The sequence below is a fragment of the Cyanistes caeruleus genome, chromosome Z, assembly GCF_971803275.1.
Source record: "Cyanistes caeruleus chromosome Z, bCyaCae1.hap1.1, whole genome shotgun sequence".
Lineage (NCBI taxonomy): Eukaryota > Metazoa > Chordata > Aves > Passeriformes > Paridae > Cyanistes > Cyanistes caeruleus.
In genome coordinates, this window is record NC_141732.1 from 54,573,352 (window position 1) to 54,598,369 (window position 25,018).

The 25,018-nt window shown below is 41.3% G+C and overlaps 1 protein-coding gene across 2 annotated transcripts in view; it reads left to right on the top strand.

Annotated features, from left to right (window-relative positions):
* The window catches only part of LOC111940759 (uncharacterized), a 110,208-nt gene that overhangs the window by 51,212 nt on the left and 33,978 nt on the right, over positions 1 to 25,018 (top strand). The window lies entirely within an intron of this gene.

Consider the following 25,018-nt stretch of genomic DNA (forward strand, 5'->3'; position numbering starts at 1 on the left):
AGTACATTCTGTCAGAAAGATAATGCTATTTCTTCCTTTCACTGGTGTTTGGCAGTTCACACAAGTTGAGTCTTTTCTCTGCAAGTACCAGTTTGGCTGTGTACTCTGCATTTCTCTGCTTACCAGGCAACTCCCGTTTTCACTTAGTGGCATGCATTAGTGTCGTAAAGCTGATTACACTTGAAACAAAACTTTTGCATTGATGCCATAATGACTGACATAAAAACCATTTTCTATCATTTAATGAATTAGTTACTGCTTTTAGCACAGGTGGCCGTTAGCTGCCAGGAAACACCTGACCTAAAGCTTATTCTTTATTAGCTATGAATGTCCAACCAGACAGCTATTACATCAAGTATGAAATAATCTAATTTCCTTTTCTGCATTTTGAAAAGTTAGAAGCTGAGCTGCCCATTGCCATGGATACAGCAGCCAGCGTGCAGATGGCTTATGAGGCACTGGCCACAAGATGAACGGTCTCACCATAAATCTGCCAGCTCCATCTCACTTGTTTGGGAGGCAGTGAACACTGGAAATATGCTTTTCCCTCCTGCTTTCAATGGTTTTGCTCCTTCAGAGTGAACAGTTCTTTTCAAGGAGCAGAAGGAAAGTCGTCACACATTGCCTGACCTTCTGTAAAATGGTCCTGATTTGAACCATGTACAGGGTTAAGTTTACAACAAATCTGAAACAAGAAAAGTAGCTATTGAATTCAGTAGAATTTAGAACTCATGGAGAGTAATAGGGAATCCTTTAAATCAGCTGTTGTTATGCCAGTTTTGGGGGTTTATATTATTTCTAGCTTTTGAAGCTTTGCCAAGGTAACTTTCAGGGATTCAGAGTATATTCCCCTTGAAACTGTACAGTTAAGATGCTCTTTGTCCTGATTCTTGGGTAGAACACACTCTTTCAATGCTTTTGCCTAGAGAAGAGGGCTCTTCAAAGAAGAGGTTGAAGAAAAAGATGTGTAAGAAAGCTGGAGAGGAACTTTTTACAAAGGCATGTAGTGGTAGGAAAAAGGCTTTAAGCTGAAAGAGGGTAGGTATTGATTAGATTATTGGAAAAAAAATTCTTTCTGTGAGAATGCTGATGCACTGGAAGCCCAGAGAGGCTGCAGGTGCCCCATCCCTGGAAATGTTCAAGGCAGTGTTGGATGGGACCCTGACAAAGCTGATCTGGTAGAAGGTGTCCCTGCCCATGGTGGGGGGATTTGAACTAGATGATCTTTAATCTTTCTTTGGATCTGCCACCCCAAATCATTCCTTGATTTTATGAAATCAGTCTACCAGCACTGGGATGTGCACAGAGCTTGTCTGGTACACATTGCCAGTGGCCAAGATGTAGATAGAGGCCCAGAATTCCACACAGGGAAAAGTGAAATGTTTCATACATTTTTTACACATATAAAAGCTAAGCAGTTCAAGCAGCCTACATCTGAAGCTTGCCATAAAATTAAACACTACTGCATCATCTAAATGTATGCCCATTACACAGAGTCAGGGTTTTCATTAACCGTCCTATCAACAAAGCCTCAATGATACAATTAGAAAAATGGATCATGTTCAAATTTAGAGAAATTTATGATTATACAAACTTCTAATTCAATAAATTATATTTAATTTTTCTGAGTTTCTTCTTTTTCTAAGAAATAAAAAAGACAATAGAGTTTTACTTTATAGTTAAGGCAAAAAGAATAAAGAACCTTTTATTTCTCCTTATAAAACTTAAAAAGTTTCTGACATTTTCTCTCAGGCCAGAGACACTGCATGCAAATACCTGTTTGGCCATTCAGTCAGTGAGGCAAAATCTGAAATCAGTTTCCTCCCTGGAATAATTGCTCAGCAAACAGAATGCATGTAATACATTTTTATTATTAATACTTCAGTTAAGATTCAAGTACCATATTTTACTTCTTATGATGAGCACAGTTTTACAATGGATGTTTGGAGTTTACAGTACATAACATCACTGACAGCTGCAGAATGCCTTTCATGTGCACCAGACCTGGATTAAATATAAATACATTTCTCTGGGCAGTAACAGTGTAGAGAAATCAATTGCAATGTATCTCTACTTTATATGTACAAGCATCATTTTCCCTGTTATTTCAGTGCATGGACATATTTGTTATCCTTTCGTTTATCAACAAAGCTATATTATTAATATTATATTGCATCTCAGGTAAAGAAAGATTATTAGTCAGTGAGGTTTACTGCAGAGAAGGTTCATTTGTTTCTAGTCCCAGTGATTTTACAGTATAATTCTTAATATCCTCACATGATTTGAGTGAAGACCCAAGATTATGCTCTTCCTCCTCTCACGTCTTTTACACTTAAGGGACAGAAATTTAAATTGCTGTAAGAGGAGGCACTTGGATGATTCTTGGATCCACGATTTTCTTCTGTGCTAACTATATCCTGAGAAGGGCAAACAGGAATGGGATCTCCAAAATAAATCTCTCCACCTATTGACTAGTTTATGTTCAGGATTTGATGCTTTGGTGGAAAATATTTTCCTGTTTCAAACAAAGATTAATTCCTAATTGCCACAGTCCTCATGAGGATGTTCCAGCAGCTACTTAAGCACTTAGTCTTAAAGTCTTAACCTTTTTTAAATGGAGCTGTGAAGTTTCAGACCTACCATTATGCATGCACAATCCTCACTGTCTGTGGGATACTGCTGGGTCCAGTTTGAGCCCAGACATGTAATCTTGGATGAAGTGTTATCTTGGATGAAACAGCAGCAGTGTGTTTGTGCACAAGGACAGCCCAGGGAGGAAAGCACACAGATAGCTTCTGGGGCTTTTGTGGGACAGGCCTTCTCCTCACACTGTCAGCTCATGTGGTGTTCAACAGCATCCTCCAGCAGCAGCTTGCAGGCTGAAGAGGTGTGCAGGCTCTGCCGCCTCTCTTGTACTGCATGCATCCCTCTGAGAGCAGAGAGTACCATGTGTAATCCATTGGTGGAAGTGTGCGGTGCAGATGCTGTGCTGAACATGGAGCAGTGCAAAGAGCCGTGCTTCTGAGGGCTTTCAGATGGCCATTTTTTCCCACATGCACAAAACTGTAGGTGGACAAGCAAAATTTCATAGTCAGGGGGACAAGTCAAAATTTCCCAAGCATAGGAGGGGTAAGTCTTCTCAAGATGAAGGGATTCATTTTTCCATCCTTTATTCCATGGCTTCCTATCATTGGAGGAGCTTTGCTCCCTCTTAGTCCCTAAGGCTCATCCTTGCATCTACCCCGAAAAATCTATAGAATGAGCTCTCAGATCACATGTGTCAATATTTAATGGCTACTACCTAAGGAAGGCATGAAAATAAAGCATGAGGCTGATATTTGTGCCTGAGATTTCCTCCCCTAATTCTGATGCTGAGTTTCATGTCACACTGCTGTATTTCTCCACAATATATGCAGTAAATCTCTGTGTTTTCTTCTCCACAAGAGGACCTCTGGCTGTATCAGTAAGTTGCACAAAGACAGATTCTTGTTTTGAGCTTTATGGATCTGTGTTTAAGATACATGAAACTCCGGTATCATGAAACTGTTTAGGACAAAAAAAAAAAAACAAAAAAACAAACAGTCACTGAATGATCACAAGTTTATTGTTCTCTCACTGCAGAGAAATCTGTTTAATCTCCCATAATGGAGTATTCACTGACTAAACACCCTGTCCTGGTCACTGTGAAGAAGCAGACTATGCACAGTCAGAAATAGCAGCAGGAAAGAATGCACATCAGGGAGCACGTTCTTCGCCTTACCCTAGAGATGCTGAAGAAACAGAAGGGGAAATCACCTTCAAATTGGAACCAAAACACCCACAGCAAAACTTTCATCAGCAAATGCCCAGTTTTAGACCCTAGCTTCTAATCTGTGTCAGGCTTTTGTTAGGGTTCACTCAGAAATACGGTATTTGGTAGGACTATCTCAAGGATATATTAAAGAGATAGTTATTTTAGTGTCTCATACAGAAAGATCTCAATTTTAAAAATATTAGCATTTACTCCTGACAGTGGGCCTAGTGCAGACCCCAAAAAGCTACTCAGACACCATCTGCAGCTGTGGAGGGTGCAGCCTGTCCTTGACATCGCTCAAGAGGGAAGAGAAGGAGAAACATCTGTACTCGAGTTTGTGGTCACAGGCATAACATCAAAAGACAGTATGGTCTTTAATGTGGGAAGAAGAGTGTATAATTCTTTATGAAGTTTAGCCAACAAAAGGCTCTTTCCCCTAGCAACCATCAATGCTGTTCCTCCCTTTCCTATTTCTGTTACACACTTTTTTTTTTCCTCTATTTTTTTTTTTTTAAGAAACCTGTTCAGTACTCAGAAACAAAACAACAAGATAGGATTTCCCTCCCTTACTCCTCCACCCTGACAGAATGATTTTATCACATAACAGCCAATCTAAACAGTGCAGTGTAAATCATACTTTGCATGCAAATGTGAAGAAAGTGTTACCACAGGAATGAGGTCTGTTTAAGTATGGGGGTGACCAGAGGCTGTCTGCTCTTTTCTGAATAGACCCAAGTGGTGCAGCAAGAAATGCACAGATTCAGGGAGAGCAGGAGGAGTGTCTCTGCTGTTTTTTGCCACTTAGCTTTTACTTTACTGCCCAGAATGAGACATTTTCAGATGCAGGAAGCCCACAGGAAGTTAGCAGCGGGAAGATTTGTCCTCTACCCCGAAAGTCAAGTGGTTCAGACCAGCCTCATACCTTTCATATGAAAGCAGAATTATCTGCATATACTCCAGCTGGCATTGAGTCTCTGTTTACCATCACTCTTCAGCTTCAGAGAAACCGTAAATGACTCCTTGCCTGTACAAAAAACAGGGTTTCATGGGAAGACAGATTTAGCCTTCTGCCTGCTGCATTGCCTTGGCCCTTTGGAAGGAGACAGCTAAAAGCACTTAACAGCTTGTTTCCACAGATTTTATACTATGCCCTAAAGTCACACCATAATCATGGAGCTAGCACTGCTGGTGCCCACATGTCCCCATGCTACAGGAAAGAGCATCCAAGTACACTAATGTACTACATGGCACTGATCACCACTTCCCAACAGGGTGTAGCCAACATGAGCATTGGAGATATTCTGTCCAGACACCTCTTGCATTCCTATGAGAGCATCACAGCAAGCTATGAAAACAGCTCACTTGTCAACTGGCAGCCACCCATGGTAAATAACTGGGTGGAGCCCTATAAAAGACTTCTAATATATGCTTCTCTGCCTACATTTGAAATCCCCCATCTCACTGTTTTGGGAATTATTAATAGCTCTTCACTGGTTCCTGATAGTTGGTGGTATGCAACTTGTCCAGCTGTGTTTTTGAAGTACATTGATAGAAATTTGATCTAATATTCTTCCCACCTTGGCTATCCATGCTTTGTGCACCCTTATCTAAGTGGCTTCAACACTTCATGCCTTCTGTTTCTGTCACTGCTGCATGCCAATATTGTCTGTTCATTCTGCAGGGAACATACAGGCTTTATTTGCACAACCATGAGTACAACAGAGCCCCAAGAAATGGCTGAGGCTTTTGATGGTCAGTGTTCCTCCCATAGATGAGGCTTGAATTTTAGCATTACTCTGAGGCTGAAGGATGCATACACTCAGGCTTGGATTCAAAAGCAACAAATAGCAAGGTTATGGATAGCTACTTCTGGTTTTTGGCATGTAAGCAAAGGAATTAGCAGGCTGTAACTGCACAAGCTTGTAGAGCCTGGAACAGACTGGCAGGCACTGATGTTTGTGTCAGCTGAAAAAGAAAGCCACAACAAAAAACATGGAGCACAGAACAGTAGTACTTCAGAAGGGAAATCTCAGCTATTTGCAGAATGGCATCAGCTGAAATTTCTAAAGACCAGAAGGGCCCATTTTAAAGTGCTCAGCATGCCCAGTCAGGGCCAGGTTTTCAGTTAAGCTCAGTTCCCATGGAGGCAGCTAAACAAGAGCCAGATTTTTAAAAGCACTCAGTATCCAGCTGTTTCCATTGCAAAAATTCTGTCCCAGTTTTTAAACAGAGCTCAGCACCATCCAACAGGCTGTGTTATTTAAAAAGCTTGCCCTAAGTGACTTCGCACCTGGTGTCATTGTTTCATTGGCTACCTGTCAGAGGATCAGGCCACCTCCATTTCTGTCTTCTTCCACTTTTCCTGAGCCCTGATAAGGTCTGAATAATCTGAACTATCAAATATCTGTTCTGGGTATTGTACAAAGAGGGAATATCAAGAAATACACCTCACAGACTACAACATGGTGAGCTTCACAGTTCTGCCAATTTACCAGGCACTTTTGAGCTGCAAGAGCCAGCATTATGCTTCAACCTGCCAATCATGCTGACTCACGTCAAATTATGTCATCTTCCAAATGTCTGAGTTTGGAGGTCTCAACCTATTTTCATATGCAGATGAAGTTGAGAGTTTCTTTCTCCTGAAGTCTGCAGAAAAGCAGAAAAGACAACAGACTCCATGATTCAGGGAAGACTGTGTGGCAGGTGATGTAAAACATTATCTGGTTATCAACACGTGTAGAAATTGCCGTCTTCCTTCCATCAGCATGTCAGTGTGAAGCTTTCTAAGGGCAGGAGTAACCCTTTGCTAGGAGAAGCCAGCCTCAGAGATCCTAAACCACACACAGCTCTTACACCTTCTCTCAAACTTTCTGTGAGCTTGTAGGAAGCGCTCAATATACAGACAACATGGGAAAGCATAACATCTTCTGCCCTAGTGCCTACTGTCTGCATGGTTTTTGTGTAAGCAGAGGGGTGTAATTCAGAACATGGAATGAATCACAGAAATTCTCAGAAGGTGGTCTGCAAGAAGAACCAGAGTTTCCTTTTATTTCAGTTGTTTGTGTTGAGGCTTTGTTTGTTTGTGTTGGGTTTGGAGGGGTTTTGTTTGGTTATTTGGTTTGGGTGGGGTTTTGGGTTCTTTTGGGGTTTTCTTGGGATGGGGGGCTGTTCTTTGATGTGAAGATCCAGGAGACAGAGAGGGAAGGGGAGAAAATTGACTTGATTAAAGAAGCAGCCCATCACACAGACAGGCTCAGGCTGAGCACTCTTAGGCATGGGTAGTTGAAGACACTTTTCTCTTTTCAGAGTGAGTTTAAAATGCTCAAAACAGAGTACTTCAAAGAAGAAAAGACTTGAAGAGCAGGTGAATTTCAGTCTTTTTTTTTTTTAAAAAAAAATGCTATTCATTTGAGAGGCATGTATCTACCCATTTGAAGCTTCCTCCTCTGTCATTCTTTCCTCTCATTTCCTTGATCCCCCTTGCTGTGTGACCATGTGACACGCAGCCGTTTGGTGAGAATCGAGAGAGATATTGGCAGTTTGGGAGCTGTTGTTCCTGCTTATGTATGCGAAGAACATAATTGCTAAGTGCATCATCTGTTGTAATTTGCACATCCACACACAAAATGGATCAGGGCAGTCTTCCCATAAGGATGCAGTGCCTTTTTTCTCTCTCTTCTTTTCTGGGCAGTAAAATATTAGGTCTCCTGCACGTCATTGCAGCACAGGCCGAACAAATGCCCTAGGAGGTGATCCCTGCCCCAGATAGTTTACACTCTTAATATAGTTGCAGAGAACCAGGATGTGAAGTAGTATTTCTGTAACTCTCTTGCTTCACACACAAGTTTGAAATTGAGAAATAATTTAGGTAGGTCTGCAGCAGGTGTGAGAAGTTAGCAGTGCCAAACCCAGCATTACAAAAACACTCTGCAGTCACAGACACACCAAGCAGAAGCTGTGTTGCTCCCAAAGATTATCTGAGCAAGGGGAAACCATGGAGCAGTCAGTGAATACCGGTTTGGAAAGCAAAAATAGCAGCTGAAAAGAAAAAGTATCAGTTGCGTAATAATAAGAGGACAAAATGTTGGGGAAAAATAAAAAAAAATCTAGAGGGAATATCAGAGGGATTTCCTCTGATATGGAGCTGGCCTCCCTGTCAATTGTGTTGATTCTCACTGTCACAGTCATTTGACTTGTGATATTCTGCAGCAGAAGCCAAGCCAGTATGCTCCTTAAAACCTTAAGATACAGGTCAGACAAAGCCCTCACCTGAAAGTGCAAACTAATATGCCTGTGCGCATATTAGACACCTCAGAAACAAGGCTTGTGCTCCCTGATGGCAGAGAAGGGGGCTTGTTGTTGTCCCATCTGACTCACCTAAGTAAATAAGCAGCTCATAATGTGTCTTGAATTCCTTGAATTTCTTCACCAAGCTGTACTTCCTGCAGAAGATCCCCAATTACTGTTTAGGACCTACAGTAATAGATCATTGTCCAAAGACGTCTTTCAGTCTGTGGAAGACCCCACAGATGTTTATATTAGGATCCTTCACTTACTGGATTCTGACTATGTTGTCACCAGGGAGTCCCTGGTGCCTGGACAGCTATGTTTCCTTTCAAGCAGAGATTCAGAAGAGAAAATTTCCCCTCAGACAGTGGTCTTTAAAACAGCAATGTACCTTGTGTGAACACATGGAGGGCCCACTGAGCCTCCATCCATGCTGGAATGCCAGTTCCTTCCCAGCCTAGCTCTTGTGGAGCAGAGAGCTGCGCTATTGGATGCTACTTTTGTGCAGCAGCACCAGAAACAAGGCAGCTGGGGGCTACCAGTGATTTTCCACACATGTGCTTCCAGGTTATGCTTCACATGTGCACGCAAAGTGCTCTTTTCCTCCAGCTGCACCACGGGGATGTGGCCCTCAGGCAGAGCCACAGCCACTAGAGGGCATTTGAAGGACATCACATCAGTGGGTAGCAGGTGTCTGGGCAGGGGATGAGCCAGCCGTGCCAGTGTGTCCCACTGTGCCAAGCTGTGGCATGCAGCAAGTCTTATCTCAGTGCCTTTCTCGTTCTGTCTTTCTGCAGCTGCTCCTGGGCACCCTGAGTTAGTTTGCAGAAAGCATGGCATAGGTTCTTTCCATGGATGAACTGCTGCAAATGGGCATAGCTGAGGTGCAGCAATGCTGCTAAATAGACCACTGAATAACTACACCTCCCTTGATTGCATCCTTCAAAATAGCTATGCAAGTAGATATCTGATATATCTTGAACAATCTATGATTTTGTTCATCAGTTTTAATCAGCTGCCTGCAACCCCCTCATTTAGTTTTTCTTGGCATTAAGTCAGAAGTCCATGATTTTCCTACCTTTTTCCATCTACTCTCTCTTAATGGAGAGAACAGTTCTCAAAGGCCAAACTTTAACAAAAGCATACACCCACACTTCATACCAACCTCTTTCAAGTCCATTTCAGTAGACTGAGGAGTTGAATATGGCCTTCTGTATTCCAGATGAAGTCCAGAGCCTCTAAACCAAATTTCTGCAGTGACTTCATCACCATGTAGCCATCTGCCATCCAAAGGGAATACCTGACACAGACCATTTGAATCCTTTCAGTCAAACTTAAACAACTCCTCCAGTGCTCCTCTTTACTTCCTCTTTTTAAATTATATTTTTTTTCAAGAGATCAACAGTACAGAAACAGCATAGCAGTACATGCACATTGACTTTCTGCACAGATAAGTTCCCATGAGAAAAATTTGCATTGAAGAGTTCTGGGTTGGCATTTCTGGCAGCCACTCCAAGTGTGTTTGAGAAAAGGGATAGGCGGGACAAGGGTGAGCTTCCACTTGCAGTGGGCCAAGAAATATCAGAATGAGCTTGCTTTGGTCAGTCCTGTTAGAGTCTGAGGCACAGAGTGTGCCCTTGTCTCTGATACCAGGCTCTGACATCCAAGAAAACACTGAATTTCATATAACACCATGAAAACAACTGTTAAAGTTAAATAGAAAAGCTAAAGGTGTAAGTGTGTAGATTAGAAAGTTATTTTAAGTCACTGGGTGAAAAAGTTGAAGTTTGGTGTTTAAGCTAGTTTAGAAAACAGAAGACAAGATGAAGGATTTAGAATGTTGTCTCTTTTCCTTCTTATTCCTTCTTCATCTTCTTCTAGCAGTTTTTGGGTAATAATGGGTGATTGGATAGAGAATGCCACAATGCAGCACACAGGTGATGGGTCATTGGGTCACTAAGAAAATAATTTAGATGTCTATAGTTAATTGGGTAAGAATAAGTATAAAGATAAAAGAACTGCGTATTTCAGGACTATTTTGTGCTATTAAAGCCAACTTGAGCTAAGCTATGAGGAGCTTGTGCAGAAAGTCTAGAGAAGACCTGCCAAGTCTTTTGATAATATATATTAATAAACACGAGAAACAAAAAGCAAATGAGCCTTTAGAGAATCTTTCCTGAAACAGAACTGAGATAAAGGAAACTCCCTTTTGAAGAAGTATCTCAGAGGGGCTCAGCCCTGAAGAAGCCAAAAACCCAGAGCAACAAGTAGTGCAACAAGTCCTTGTCTATTGTCAGGTTTTTTTGTAGTCTAAGAATGACCGAGTGCCGCCTTATTTATCTCCCCATCAAATTGCTTGGCAAAACTTCAGATGCTCAGGAGTGGCCTTTTGAAAACAAGTGGGAGTCTTGCAGAGTTGAGGCAAAAAACCTAATGCTTTCCATAGACTAGAGAGAAAGGTTGTCAAGCCAGCATCAAGTAAAACACAACAAACTCTACAAAAGCAAAAAGGCGAACAGTCTGTCTGTCCCTCAGACATTCTCAAGTTGAGTCAGGTGGACTTACGGAAAGGATTTGGAGCCCTTTGTGGACAGGTCCACAGACTCAACCCCTATAGGCAGCACAATAGCATGCACTATGTGCTGGAATACAGCTGCTGGGGGGTAGGAGTGGGAGTGATAGGCTGGATTTAGCTCAGGACACGCATGTTTGCAGTAGTATGAGCACCTGTCTGCTCTTGGAAACAATCCTGATGGGCACATGAGATAGCATTGGTGCTCTTGTGCTTTTCATTGGGGTTGCTACACCACCCTTCTGCTTCCAAGAGCTTGGGCTGAGCACAACCAGCTTTACGGTCAAGAGAGGCACTTTTATACAAAGTCATGCCTTAAATCTCAGTGATAACTCAGAAAGCAATGCGGGGATTATTTTTATGCCACTGGTAGGGACAAGAAATGTTTCTTGGAGCACAGTAGAAGACATGTGGGTAGAGCACAAGAACCCTGATAATGTTGTTCTGAGTCCAGCATCCACCTTTTTTACATAACAAGTCAGGTTTTACAGGCATGGAGCCACCTGTCTCCATTAATGAATTAAGACACAGCAAACCACAAACTGAGCTAATTGTTGTATTTTTCCCTTAAGAAGAGAATTAGAAAACACACTTGTACTGGGAATTGCAAATAGTACACTCTGCCTGAAGGAAAGCAAATTATCACTCCAGCAGGAAAACTCACATCCCTAGGGTTCTGAAAGCAACTCATGTTGACTCTCTTGTTTTAGTCTGTTGGGGATTTGAGAGGAATGATTTGAGACAGGACCGATGGGGAAAATTCTCTCCTTGTGCTCTCCTTCTCTTTTAGATGACTGTCACACAAGAGATGATGAATAGGCTTCCTCAAAGTCATTATGGTAAATGCAGATTACATTTCATACACAACAGACAGTTGCTGCAAATCTTGACTGGTACATTCTTTAATGATATACTGGTTTCAGGGAAGCCATAGATGCCATTGCTGTTCAATAAGTAACAGATTATGTATTTTTCTTCCCACAGCATGAAGTGCTGTTTGAAAGGAGAACTGAACTAAATAAAGTAAATAAATAAACTAAATAAAGTTCCCAAAGTGAACAGAAGGCACTACAGTTACACACTTAAAACTGCTGCTGATTTCAGGATGGCTTTGTCATTTTAGGTTACCTTGGTGACACACAGGTGGGAGAAGAGTAGTGTGATACCATAATCCTGCCTGCCACAGCAATGTGGTATTTTCCTTGGACTGCTATGCAGATTCTGGAATCCACCTTTGAAAGCCATCTGATCACATCTTGCACAAATCTGGGCTATTGCAAGGATATTCTGGAGGTCATCTGAGGAGAGGTTGTCTGAGGAGACAGTTCACAAATGTCCAGTCTTAGACACCAAGAGAGGACATGAGCTTCACAGATCACATTTCAACTGTGACTTTACCAGCTGTCAAGGCTGCACAAGTACTGGAATTGAAGTTGATATTAGGTGTGGAACCTTAAAATACCACTTTTGTGGAATCTTGGCTTCTGGCATGTGACTCTTACCCTGGTGATGTGATTTGGACAGCACTGCCATGTCCTGGTGAAATCAGTACGAACAGGTTATTTTTGCAACATCAGAGAGGAAAGAAACAAAGTAGAGCATACTTTCAGTACTAGGTGCAAAAAACCCCAGTATTTAAAAGGTGTATTTCTTCTCTGATATTAGTACAAATGTGGGGTAATCTGGGATACAGAACTTTCAAACAAAAACAGTATAAGATTAGGTTCTGCAGCAATGGATTTCGTATATAAAATTTTAGTCTTCTGCATAAATTGAACAAGTTATCATTACTGCAGTGGAGTTATGGCAAAGTAAACCTACTGGATGTACATAAATTATAATTCCTAGGAATGCATCAGGATTATATCAAGACAAATAATGGCTGAAGGTGAACTTTGGCCAGACAGTAAATACAAAATAAACATACTGTACACAAACTTCTGAATAAACACATAGAAGCTTGAACAATTTCTTAAGACAGCCAAAACATCTTGCTGACCTGTATTTGCAGGGAGGGCTATTCTCCTTATAGTATAAGACAAGGTTCAGTGATGGGCACATATCAATTTATCAGCATTTGTGTATTTGTTCTAAAGCACTTATCAACACTAGTTGAGATGCCTGTATGGAGATACATCACAATTTTAAAAATTAAGCAAAAATGAACACTGTTTAGTTTAATATTTTTTTTTCTTTGGTGGTAATATCTGCTGTCATAAAATAATAATGAGTTCGACTATTCAGGTTTTAAGAATCAAAATGTAACATGTAGCCATGAATTTTGGCATCTTCCTGGTAGAAACACAGAGCAATATTTGGAGGTGTTTATGTTTGCTGACAAAATACCTAGTTTCCTACATGTAGATATATTAGCTACTTGTAGGTTTTAAAATATGTGCTAAGCAGCTGTGACTATGTAGGGCTAATGCTGCATCAAAACCCTTAGCCTTCTCCCCTCTCCTCATTCAGACTGCAGGAAGAAAGGGCTTGCTCTACTTTCTGTGCAGCAAGGGTTTCTCAGGAGACGCCTCTTGTTGAGTAAAGAGTGTGCCTCAAGAAGGCACACAAGCATGAAGTCTAGAGCAGCTACTGGCTTTGACTCTTGTTACTTTCTCCTAATCCCATCTTGCACACTTGTAGTGGGTAAACAACTTTATAAGGGGATTTTTGTGCCTCTCAAAAAGAGAGTTAATTGTACATAATAATGTTTTCGGCTGAGCAATGGGACAAGGTCTTAATTACACTTTGGCCACCACATATTTTCAATATTGTAATCACAAGAATCTTTCTGTGAAGGATAAATTGCAGACAAAGTAACTTACTAAGAGCACTGTTTTTCTGTACCTCCCTCATTCAAAGAAATAATAGTTAATAACATTAATTGAGCAGATTCTAGGGCAACTGGCCAAGGAATGTATTTGTCTTATGCTGAACACCTTCTGTTGCACTCTGCAAACACAAGCTGCTAGAATGACCTGAGCACCCCTTTTGCTTTTATTCAAAGTCACAGAGATGTTTATGATTCAGTTTCCTCCCTATCTCAGCAATAAATATCTTCGCAGAAAAGGCCTGTAAATCTGCCATTCAGGCAGCAAAAACAACAACATGCCAATCCAATAAATGACTCCCTCACAGTGTTTTCATTATACAAAGAAGACTTTTTCTGTGTTCTGTCCAAGAACACCATCCTGCAAAGTTTGTTTTATAATAAACAAGGGAGGTCCAGCAGAGATGGGCAGCAGATCAGAGGAAAGGGAATGTCATGTAGACTAAAGCAGACTGAAAAATAAAAGAAGACATAATTACTGTTGAGCATGTTCTTAAATTGCCCAGTGATTCTGTTAAATTCACTTTCCTACACAGACTACATTTTTTTTTGGAAGTGGCCTTTTGGGCCCGTATTCATTAATACCTGGATATTTAGCAGTTCTGGGAATGGTTTCATATTCTTTCTTGCTTTCTGAGCAAGAGAATTAATTATTTTCCTGTATTTTTTGCTGCTAATCCACTAATAAGGGATAATCAACCAACAGGCAGTTGAAGCAAATTCTTCATGGGCAAATCATGAATTTATATATGGCAACAAAGTGTATTTAAAAACCTTATGAACAAAACAATCTGTCAAACTGTAAACTAGTGCATTCATCATTTACAAACTGAAGAAAAGACTGCTTCAAACTCACTGAGAAGTTTGCTCATTATAATTTATTCAGCTTCCAAGTACGTGATAAAGTAGTGAGGAAAACAATTTTGAAATGCCTCTCTCAATGCCCAATACCTTATTTATATATCTGCTGATTAGTAAATGCTGAGGAAAGATGGCGATAAAACTAATTTTGTTTCACTATTGCTACTTTGCTTTTGAGAGCTAACATAGATGTGATGAGCATTTTTCTTTCCCTATAAAGACAGATTATCAACATTTCTTTATTACTTAAGAATAAAGACAAAACACCTGCCAACAAAACAAAACAAAAAAACCCCAAGAAACCCAAACTAATCCAAACAAAAAAACCCACAACAGCACCCCAAAAACACAACAAAAAACCACCACAACATCAAAATCAGACAGCTCCCCCCCAAAAAAAACAACACATACACATAAAAAACCTAAATTAAAAAAAAAACAAAAATCAAGAAAGACAAAGAAAGACAAAGAAAAGGCACAGAAATCAAAAGCTACAATCAGATTGGCTCAAACATTTTATGTCCTTAAGGACTTGATATCTTGATATCTCTGGGCTCAGCCTGTTGCAAAGGCATCCATGCCTTCTCTCCTTCAGAATAAAAGCCATTTTCAGTTGCGGCAGGATGTTATATAAATAGTTTTTAACCTAACTCAGGAAAAATAAGAGGAGGAAGAAGAGAAAACAACCAGAATGGTTTTAACTGTTTGTTGGATTTCTCTGTATAGGTGATTTGATTTTAAAAAACAGAGACACTTGCTTCAGTCGGTATGTTTTAGAGCTGATGCCAGGAAGGGAATGAAAGTGGTGAGACAGAGAAATGGAGAGAAGGTGAGAGCCACTGTTCTTCAGTGGAATAATGCTGAAAGAGAATGAAGTGGGAGGATGAGCAGAGAAGAGCTATGTGAGCCTTGGGACAAGACAAAATGGCAGAAGTCTTGAAAAAAAGAAAAACAGATTCTTTCTGCACAGAAAATAATGTTAAAAGGAGAAATCAGCTGAGGAACCTGAAATGTAGCATTCTAAGAGAAAGTTCAGCGCTGGAAGTATAAGAAGAGTGGGAAAAAAAGTGGGAAAAAGTCTCAAAGTCAAGGAAAGTCAAAGCACTGCAGGAAGACAGAAAGAGAAGGTCAGCTCTGCCTCTGTTCTTCTGCACAGGGAGGGCTTGGCGCACATGTGTGTCTGCACAAGGAGAAGGGCAGAGCAGTGTGACTGCACTGTGCCTCACTAAAAAGGGCAGTTTCCACAAGAAAAAGACACACACCAGACTGATTGAGTGCCAGCTGTGCTTACTATGTTTTTAATGCTTTTTTTCCCTTGTGTTGTACAAACAAGCCTAATTTTGAACAGGATATTGTCCTTTCATTGCTTCCCTGTAGCTGATGTTCTTGTCAGCATGTCTTGCCCTAAAATACAGACCACATTGTAATGATGCTACAGTGCACTAACTTTCAGGGACAGCAGGAAGAACAACCCTTTAATAACTGTGAGGCCTCTACTGCAGGAGTAGGAATAAAAGCCTTCAGAAAAGGATGGCCTGACTGTTCCTTATTAAGGTGTTTAGGATATTTTGTCAAGAAACTCTGCAGAATCACAAAGTAACCCACAGGCAAAGCACAAGGCCCAAGGAACAATGGGAAGCCAGTGGTGACTGATTTTTTTCTAGCTTCAAACTACCTTGTTGATTGAAGCATAGTAATAATAGTGCTTTGCAGGCAGTTGTGCTCCTTGCTAACGCACTGTATGGGAGCAAGGGAAAATTAAGGAACACAGAGCTGGTGCTCAGCTCCCTCTCTGGTAGCACATGGCCCCAGAGAGAGGCAATGCTGCCCAAGGCAGGAATAAGCACCGTCTCCATTTTCTTTATTGCAGCCTGGAAGATCAATTCTAAGAAAAGCAAAAAATGGCAGGTTTTAAAAAATGTGCATCTCAGCTGTATGAAAATATTCTAACAAAATCATGGTAACAGCTTGCTCCTGTCTGTTTTGTCTCTACCTATTATAAACTCCACTACCCTGCTATGTCACAGGACTTAGAAAACTGTCTCTGCAGATCTGATTTAAGAGCTGTCTGTGGAAAGATTATCTAAGATGTCTATCTCAGATACCTGGAAAACCTTATGACACCTTTATGACAGGGAGCTGAAGATATCTAATACACCAGGAATATGATTCAATTACATATCTACTGCAGAAGCAGAGCCAAAGAAAAACCACAACAAACTGCACAGGTCTGTGCATTTCTGTAACTGCAGAAAGTTGGGGGGTCCAGTAACCTTGCCAAGGTGTTAGCTGTCAGGAGCTTTATTCATGCTCCGTGCCTGTTGCCCACAGCCTTGCACTACAAAGGAGGTCAGGACAGGGGTTCCTTCAGGCATGTGGTGGAGCTGTGTGCATCAAACACAATACTGAAAATGTGGCTTGAAGCAAGTATAAAATGTGTACCTTTAGAGCAGTGCTATTTCACAGAAATACTGCCTTGTCTAACTACTCTTGCTGAATAGCCAGCCATCTCGCCACAAAATAGGAGAAGAGGGGTTGGGCTAGCAGAGAACAGGCGTGGATTTGCCCTCTGAGGCTACCCTGCCCAGCCAGGCTGTGGGAGCGCAGCTCCGCAGGCAGAGGGGGCAATAGCAAGTCAAGTGGGCAGCCTGCATCACACCAGGTGAGTTCTGGGGAGAGCCTGGGGCTCTTCGCTGGGCCTTAAGTCGGCAGCCCAGGAGCCACATTCTCACAAAATGCCCGTGTGTGTGCATTCCCTGAGGACCTTGGAAAGAGGACGTGACTTCTGGTGCCAGTGCCATTCATTTAGCTGTCTGCCCCAGATCAAGATAGGCAAGAATTTATTCAGATAGGTACGACGATCCTCAACCTTGCCTTACTGAAACTGGATTAAAATCTTGCTGTTCTTTTAGCCCATTTTCACTTAGCCTTTCTCGGGTGGATTCCCAAACACTAAGCAAAATGGACTTCAGGATCTAACTCAGGGAATTTATTTTCTCCCATCACAACAGGAGAGAATGTTTGTTCTGCTCTAAGAATCTGAAAAAAAGATTTGTAAAGTACATCCATGAAAGAAGTTTCCTCTGGAACCCTCATTTCCTGGCTGCAGTATGCCTGTCACATTTCCACTGATTCATTGTTCAGCTTCAGGAAACAAAACAGCTCTCAGTCCCTCTGCTGAAGGTTGCTCCATTTGTATCACAGCCTGTTACAAGACTCCTAACAGCACTGTCTTGGATATTCACTGCATCCATGTTAAACTAGGGGGAATGCTTGATGCATAAATTACCCTGTGCTTAATTTTGCATGTCATGTCATTGTAGAGCATTTAGAAATGCTGGACTTAGCCAGCATTTATCCTCACAGCTGTGGCAGTTTCAGTCTCAGTGACTTGCTTGCTAAGGATATGACACTGAGTTTCCATTGTAAGCAATGCCCACACTGTCTAAGGGACAACAGAAAATTTTCTCTCACTAAACAGCATTCAGCTTTCTGCAAAGAACAGGCTTGTACATCAAGTTCTGTTCAAATGCCTGCACTGACCATGAACACTGTGAACAGACTCCAGCCCTCCAGCCCACAGGCAAAGCCTAGGAGCAGGACAGTCACCCAATCACTCAAGTGACAGTCACACAGTTTGCTGCTTCCACGTGTGTCTTTCCCTCTACCTAGACCTCACCTGGTTTTGCAGGCTCCCAAAATAATGCACCAGGAGAGGGAATGTTTTTCAAACCTGCTTGCTACAGTGAGCTGTGCCTCCAACACCAACCAACACCCTTCAGTATATTGAACTGGAGGTAGCTGCAGCAGTCATGAACAGGTGGCCCTGGTGAGTTTTAGGTCAGCTGCAGGATTGCAGGCAGTCCTGCCCACTGCAAAAGTACAACCCTCACCACAGGCCAGGATAAGAAGCCTTCACCTCACTGAGCTAACCTTGACAAATATCATGTATTCTCATATAAATTCCTGATGGAGACAGGCAGTTGACTTCAGTTTCTGAAACAAAATTACCCAGATAGAGCCATACTTTAAAGAAAGTTAAAAAACAAACAAACAAACAAAACCCCAACCTATTAAAAAACTTGTTTTCCACAAGCAGCAGAAACTCCCCCATTAGCTAAAAGACATCACATTAAATAGAGAACAGATGTTGTAAATAATCACACTTTTTCTTAGGTATACTAACAAAAGGAAGTAGACTCATGGTTCCCCTAGCATCTGTGTTCTATGTTGTACTGTGAAACAATCCACTTATACTTTACTCCTCATCTGTCAGTAGTGAAAGTGCTTTTGAGAAGGTAATGAACCACTCATGCAAAATTTGATGATTGAACAAATCATCAAACAGATAATTCAGATCATAAATCCAGATTGAACTCTGGACATGCTCAAGATGAAACAGAACCAAACAATCTCTTTAGGGAAGAGAACCAGCAAGCAGGCTGTGTGTGTAAACAAAATTCTCCTCACAAGAAAATATGATGACCATCATGACAGACTTGCTATCATAAATGGACAATGAGACTTGGTCAGGGCATGCGAGCTTAAGGAAAATGGAGTCAGGCATGTCCTTCAAAGCTCTGCAGTTTGCTTCAAGTCACAAAACAATTCCCCTCTTATCCTCATTTTCATTGTCTTTCCAGATGAAGGCCACATTTTCAGGTTTAGTAGCAACTGAATTTTTTTTCCGTTGAAGAATTCCATGAATAGGATCATGCCTGGAAATGACCATTTCATTATTTGTGAACTGAAGCAGCTGAGAAGTGCTTTGAGAAAGGATGTCCCAAGGTTAAAAAGAAGAAAGTGGTTCTTCACCTGCTGTTGAGCCTTACGTCTCTCCCATGATTAAACTTGCAATATCTGGGGTCTCAACTTCTCTGTGGCTGCTTCCATCTATGCAGTTGTCTTGGGGTCACTATTCTAAAATCTGCAGCTTTCCTCAACCCTTCCTTTGCACATTCATTTGTCACACCAACAGTTTCTACCTGAAGGATCTGTTGGAAGAGAGTATTTGAACACCTGCCCTTAAACAGCCATTTCTGAATTTAGCTGGGGAAAAGCCACTAACTGGTAATTCCTTCCCTCTATTAATCAGTGATGGGGACCTACAGTGCCCCAGCACATTTCCCAAAACACTGTTTTTCATCTAACGTGGTAAGCATCTAAATCTAGCTCCTGGTCTGAGCAGTACTTGAGGAAAAAAAGCTCTGTCACAGAAGTCTGCTCTGTAGACTAAGGTGCCCAAGTTCCTATAGCACAGATATCCCCATGGCTATTAACCTCTGCTTCAGCCTGCTCTGGGAGAGCCAGGACCATACAAGTTACAGAAATATCAGCCAAGGGTAAAGATTCCCCTGATGTCTGGATCTTAACAGTGATACCACTCAGCTTCCTTTGAAATGGAGTCTTATTAAAAGTGTTGAGTAATTTTATTCACAACAGCAGTCACAGAAAAGCTGTGCTTCTGCAGCCATGAAGAGGATATACTTACACAAAAAAACAGGGCAGGGAAAAAGATAAATCTGTTGTTTTTACCTGATAGGCATAGCCTGTCTCCTGGATTGGTCACCTGGGCAATTTACAAGGTGCATTTTATCACAGACCTGTTGAGAGACCTTGTGCTTATATTGAATCATAGAATCATCTAGGTTGGAAAAAAGCCCTGCTCTGGGGCAGGAGATCAATCTAATCCAGCCAATCATATTGTCTTCTTCAGTTTAATGAGAGATAATTGTAAATCACTTCACAAATTCCTTATATGCCTTATTACTAGGAGATTTTTGCATTTCCTTTCTTCTTTCTCTGCTATCAGTGTTTATGTGATATGTTGGTAGCTTTCAGCAGAGTGCCCTCACATTTGATCCCTTGAATCCAAAGACTGTACCTCTGAGAACTAAAATCACAGCACCAAGCCCACATGCCAGCTGGGCTTGTCACAGTGCAACACGCTGTTGAGAGCAGGGAGGCAGAGCAGGGCTGCGCATGGCTCAGGCAGCCGGACTCTGCCATGCCTGCCTGGTGCTTCTCTGCAGCCACAGGGGTGCTGCACCACTTGTGGAGCCCTTGGGCTTGTTCTGGGGCTTTTCCACATGCAGAAGTTACAGCACTGAACTCCAACCTTTTATTTACAAGCTTTCCATGAAATGCGACTGTGGAGAGTCGATCTGGGCTGGACGCCAGGCGCCCACCAAACTGCCCCAGCACTGCCTTCGTCAGCTGGGCATGGAAAAGGGACAAAATAAAATGGAAAATGATTCATGGGTCAAGGTAAGGAAAAAGTAAAATGGTGCTTACTCAAACAAAGGAAAAAACACAGTGATTTTATTCTGTACTTCCCATTTACAGTGGACCACTTTCTGGGAAGCAGGGATGCAGCACATGTCACAGTTACTCTGGAAGGCAAACACTGTAAATAACCAATGCTCTCCCTTCCTCCTCCTTTACTTAGTTTTTGTATCTGAGCTGACATCACATGGTATGGCATATCCCTTTGGTCAGTTTGGGTCAGCTGTCCTGGTTTTGTTCTCTGCCAAGATTTTGCCCACCCCCAGTCTGCTGGTGGGAGGGTGGAATGATGGAGACAGCGCTGATACTGTGCAGAGCTGCTCAGCAGCAGCCAAAACACCTGTGTGTCACCAACACTTTGTAGGTACTAATGCAAAGCACAGCACTGTGAGGGCACTTGTGGGAAAATGAACTCCATCTCTATAAAACAACAACAAACAAAAAGGCTTGTATCAAAGCCCTACTGTGCACTTGTCTGTGTTGTGTGTCCCTTTCCAGATGAAGAAGTGTGCATGAGGAAATGTCCCATGGTCTTCTCCTTGTCAGGATAAAGTCAGTGGCTAATGTGCATAGCAGGGTCTTAAAGGTTTCTGGAACTCATAAAATAACAAAGAACAGTAAATATTTACAAAGCAAAGTCAAGTGAAAATAAATTAATTTTGTTTCATCCTTCAGAAGTAGTTGGATTTTTAAGTCTGCTACACTTACATAGTTTCTTTAGAACTATGGGGTGAAACTTCAGGTAAGTTGAACTAAGAGAATATGAAACTATTTTGTGTGTCACATTTGAATTAATGGCTGAGATATTTTCTATCTCAGAGAAGTGCTCAATATGGAAATATGATTTCTGGGAATGCAAATAGCTCACACAGGTTTTTTGGCAATGATAAACAAATGGATGTTTGCACAGGTGTAATTAAGCACAGAAGAGGCAAACCTCTGCGCAGAATTGATTCACAGTCAAATTCATCAACCTTTTAAAATCCAGATTACATTGCATGTTGCTGTATTATCAAATTGGTGTTTCAGTGACTTGAATTACCAGATCTTCATAACGATGTAAATTAGATGATAACTCTGGAAATAAGGAGAAATTGGTTTAAACTCTGACAGTGCTGGGGGGGGTGGGGGGGGAGCAGGTGGGCAGGACAGCATGTGGGTAGTGCCTTATTGCAAGAACTGGAAGTCCATCTTCCCAAACACAGAGCACTGCAAGCCATGGAAATTATTTAAGAAGAAGGTAGTATCTACGTTCATGGCAGTGTGTCTTTTCCAAATAGTGCACCAATAGATAAAGAATATTCTTTACTTCGAAGAATTTGGTCTTGCAATAGAGAGGTAAAAACAAAAACACTCTTTGGTACATAGGTAAGATGTTTGGAGATGTCATGTAGAATGTGGGACTTCTCAAAAAAGTCTAAACAAACCTAACTCTGCTAATGCCAAAACCTCAATCCCTAAAATCAGAGACATCATTCAAACAAGATTTCCTTCAACTCTGAAGGCTTACTAAATCTCATCACTGAAATTGATTATTCCAGTTCTTTACTCCTCCTTTACATCAGTCAGCTCAATCTGAATCCAACAAATTTCAGGAAATTAAGAAAGTTATGAAAGAATTTAAATGTTATTTGAGAAATTTTCTGTCTTCCTTACGATTAAAACATATTCAAAGATTATACCAACCAGCAGATGTCTCTGCAGCCACTGGTCAGTGCTGCAAACATGAGGAAAAGCAGGGAGGAAGAATTTAATCAGCAAGCCTTCACTTTAAGACTGACTTCCAGAAATGTCAAACGTACACAGCAAATTCCAGAAGAACAGAGACTGACAGTATTATAGCAGCACTCCCTAGGAAGGAAGCAGCATCTTACTTGGTTTTACAAATACCAATATGAATGCCTTAGTATGGTCTGTTCTCAGAGTGTTTTATCAAGAATAAGAAGTTTCTAGATTTGGTGGTTTTGCCTTAAAAAGGCTTTGTTCTCAAAAAGGGGAAGCTTGCCATCTGTGGAGCTAACCTGTACCTGTACTTCTTGTCCTCCCACAGGTGAAAATGACTGCCACAAACATCCCTTGCTCTGCTCCAACTCAGGGCATGCAGCTTCAGGCTTCCCTTTGCTAATGTACACACTGAAACATGTGAAAAAATAATATTTACCCTACCAGAACAAGACACCCTGCTGTACATCAAATTCCCTCCATGAGGGAAAGATAAACTGGAAAATGAGGCAGATGATAGTTATGAGTCACAGTATTTAATGTGCTATGGTAAGGCACTTGAATGTTATGACTGTGAGAGCAATAGAAGAAGCTATCTGATAACAAAGCACATATTTTCTACCACTGTGAATGATTTGTAAGCCCAGTGATTGCTGACTTGCAGCCGAATGTCTCCTAGTAGAGTCATCTTTATTGAACCCTGTTGATACTAAAGATTTCCCAGCAGGTAGATTTGTGTAGCACTTCTGTGTCATACAGAGGCAGTCACAAAGTTAAAGTTGGCTTTTGGCTTGAGACAGCTGAGGAAAATCTTAGGGAGCACAGGAGAAAGACAGAAGGTCTTTTTTAGCCATTTTTTCTCTTCCTGAACTCTTGGCCCAGAAATGAGTGCAACTTGCCACTGACTTCAATGGACCCTGCTTGCAGACTGCTGTACAGTGAGCATCTCTTACCTCCTCACAGGTGGCATGAAAAAAATGCTGAAGATGTAGAGAGGCTGTTTGGCATGAATGCAGTTGTGGCAGGTCTGTCAGGCTGCATCAACGTTGTGGGTGGTAGGGAGCACAGGCTGGGGCTGCATGCTGAGAAGGAAGCCCATGCTCTGTCTGCTGTCTCCCCTGACCATGGCAAGGTACAGCCCTTGGTTTAGCAGCACTCTCTGGCAGTAACATCTACATACATACACATGGCACTTTATGGAAGATGTAAATCTTCTTACATCTTACTTACTAGCATGTACATCTAACCTGCTAGGATGTAAGTCACTTCTCTCGATTATGTTCTCAGATTAAAAATATATTGGCAAGACCACAGTTTATCTTGTCCAGATCTTCTAATTATTGAAATTCAAGAACCCCATTTAATTCATGTAATGAAATAGGAAAATCCTACTGGCATTATGGTTCTTGGCTGAAGACATATAACAAATGTGGTAATTTTCCCTTCCAAGTAAGGTGGGTCATTCAGTTTGCAGAGGAAAAAAGGCAGATAGTGGTAGACATCTTTACTATGTCTGTATAAAAGGTTTTTATTTTTCTTATTTTATTTTTCTTATTCTTTAACTTCCATGAATTACATTTTATTGCCCTCCATTTTAAATAAATTGAGTAGAGAGATTTGTATATATATTTTACCACTATTTAATGAAAAGCCTGCAGTGACCTGTGATAGCATGTATGATGCTGCCACAGGAAAAGTAGCTATTGTTGTTACAGACCTTCATCTTAATTATGAAAATTTTTTATTTAAATATAGAGCTGAGCATACAAAATACAGCACTAGGCCATCTGTTAGTTTTCCATCTGGACTCATTTGCAAAATACTCTCTGTTTCCCTCCTAAACACTATTTATAATCTTCCTTGAAAAAAATGTATGACTAATCTATGGCACACAAGAGATAGCTATTTGCATGCCACTTTTAATAGAAGTGGCTAGATAGTTCAAAGTAGTAGCAAAATATATTTATTTTGTTTTGCATGCAGGTGTAAAAGCTCACATGGTTTCTAAATACACACACACAAATCTTCCCCGTCACACTGCTTTTAACTAGCAGAAAGTGGAAATCTTCAAGATTTTTGATTTAATGGAAAAGTTACAAGTGAGGATGAAGAGTTAGCATTTTGAAGTGCCTGGCCAGGATTTTTGCAGTGGCAAAAGCGTTCTGAAATAACTTGTATTTCTGTCTTGCTCAGTCTGAAACATCCCCAGAGGCCTGATTTCTGAAGATGAGCACTTAGATGATACTTATTATAAAGTATCATCTGAGCTGAGTATTGCAATATTAATAATCCTGCTAGTTTGGTCCAAACCCATATTCCCAAGACCAGTAAAAGTGTGGGCAATGGGTCTGGCCACACCTCAAAGCAGCAGTTGTAGGGAGGCACTGGAAGCTCCCTGGAAGACACATGCTTGGGGCTGATTTCATGGTACCCTCCAAGGCCATCTGTGGGTCGCCACCAGTGTCATACAGAGCCACAGACAATGGGCTGCTGAGAGCTGTGACCAATCTTCTCTCTCCACTCATTATCACAGAGCAGAAAGCCTCATTCCCTGGAGGTTATTCCCTAGTCACTCTTTGCTAGAGTGGAGAGCAAAAAGAGATTTATTTCAAGGGTTCATGGTTTGAAGGGCAACTATTCAATAGTATCTTACTCTCCTCTTCATTTTACT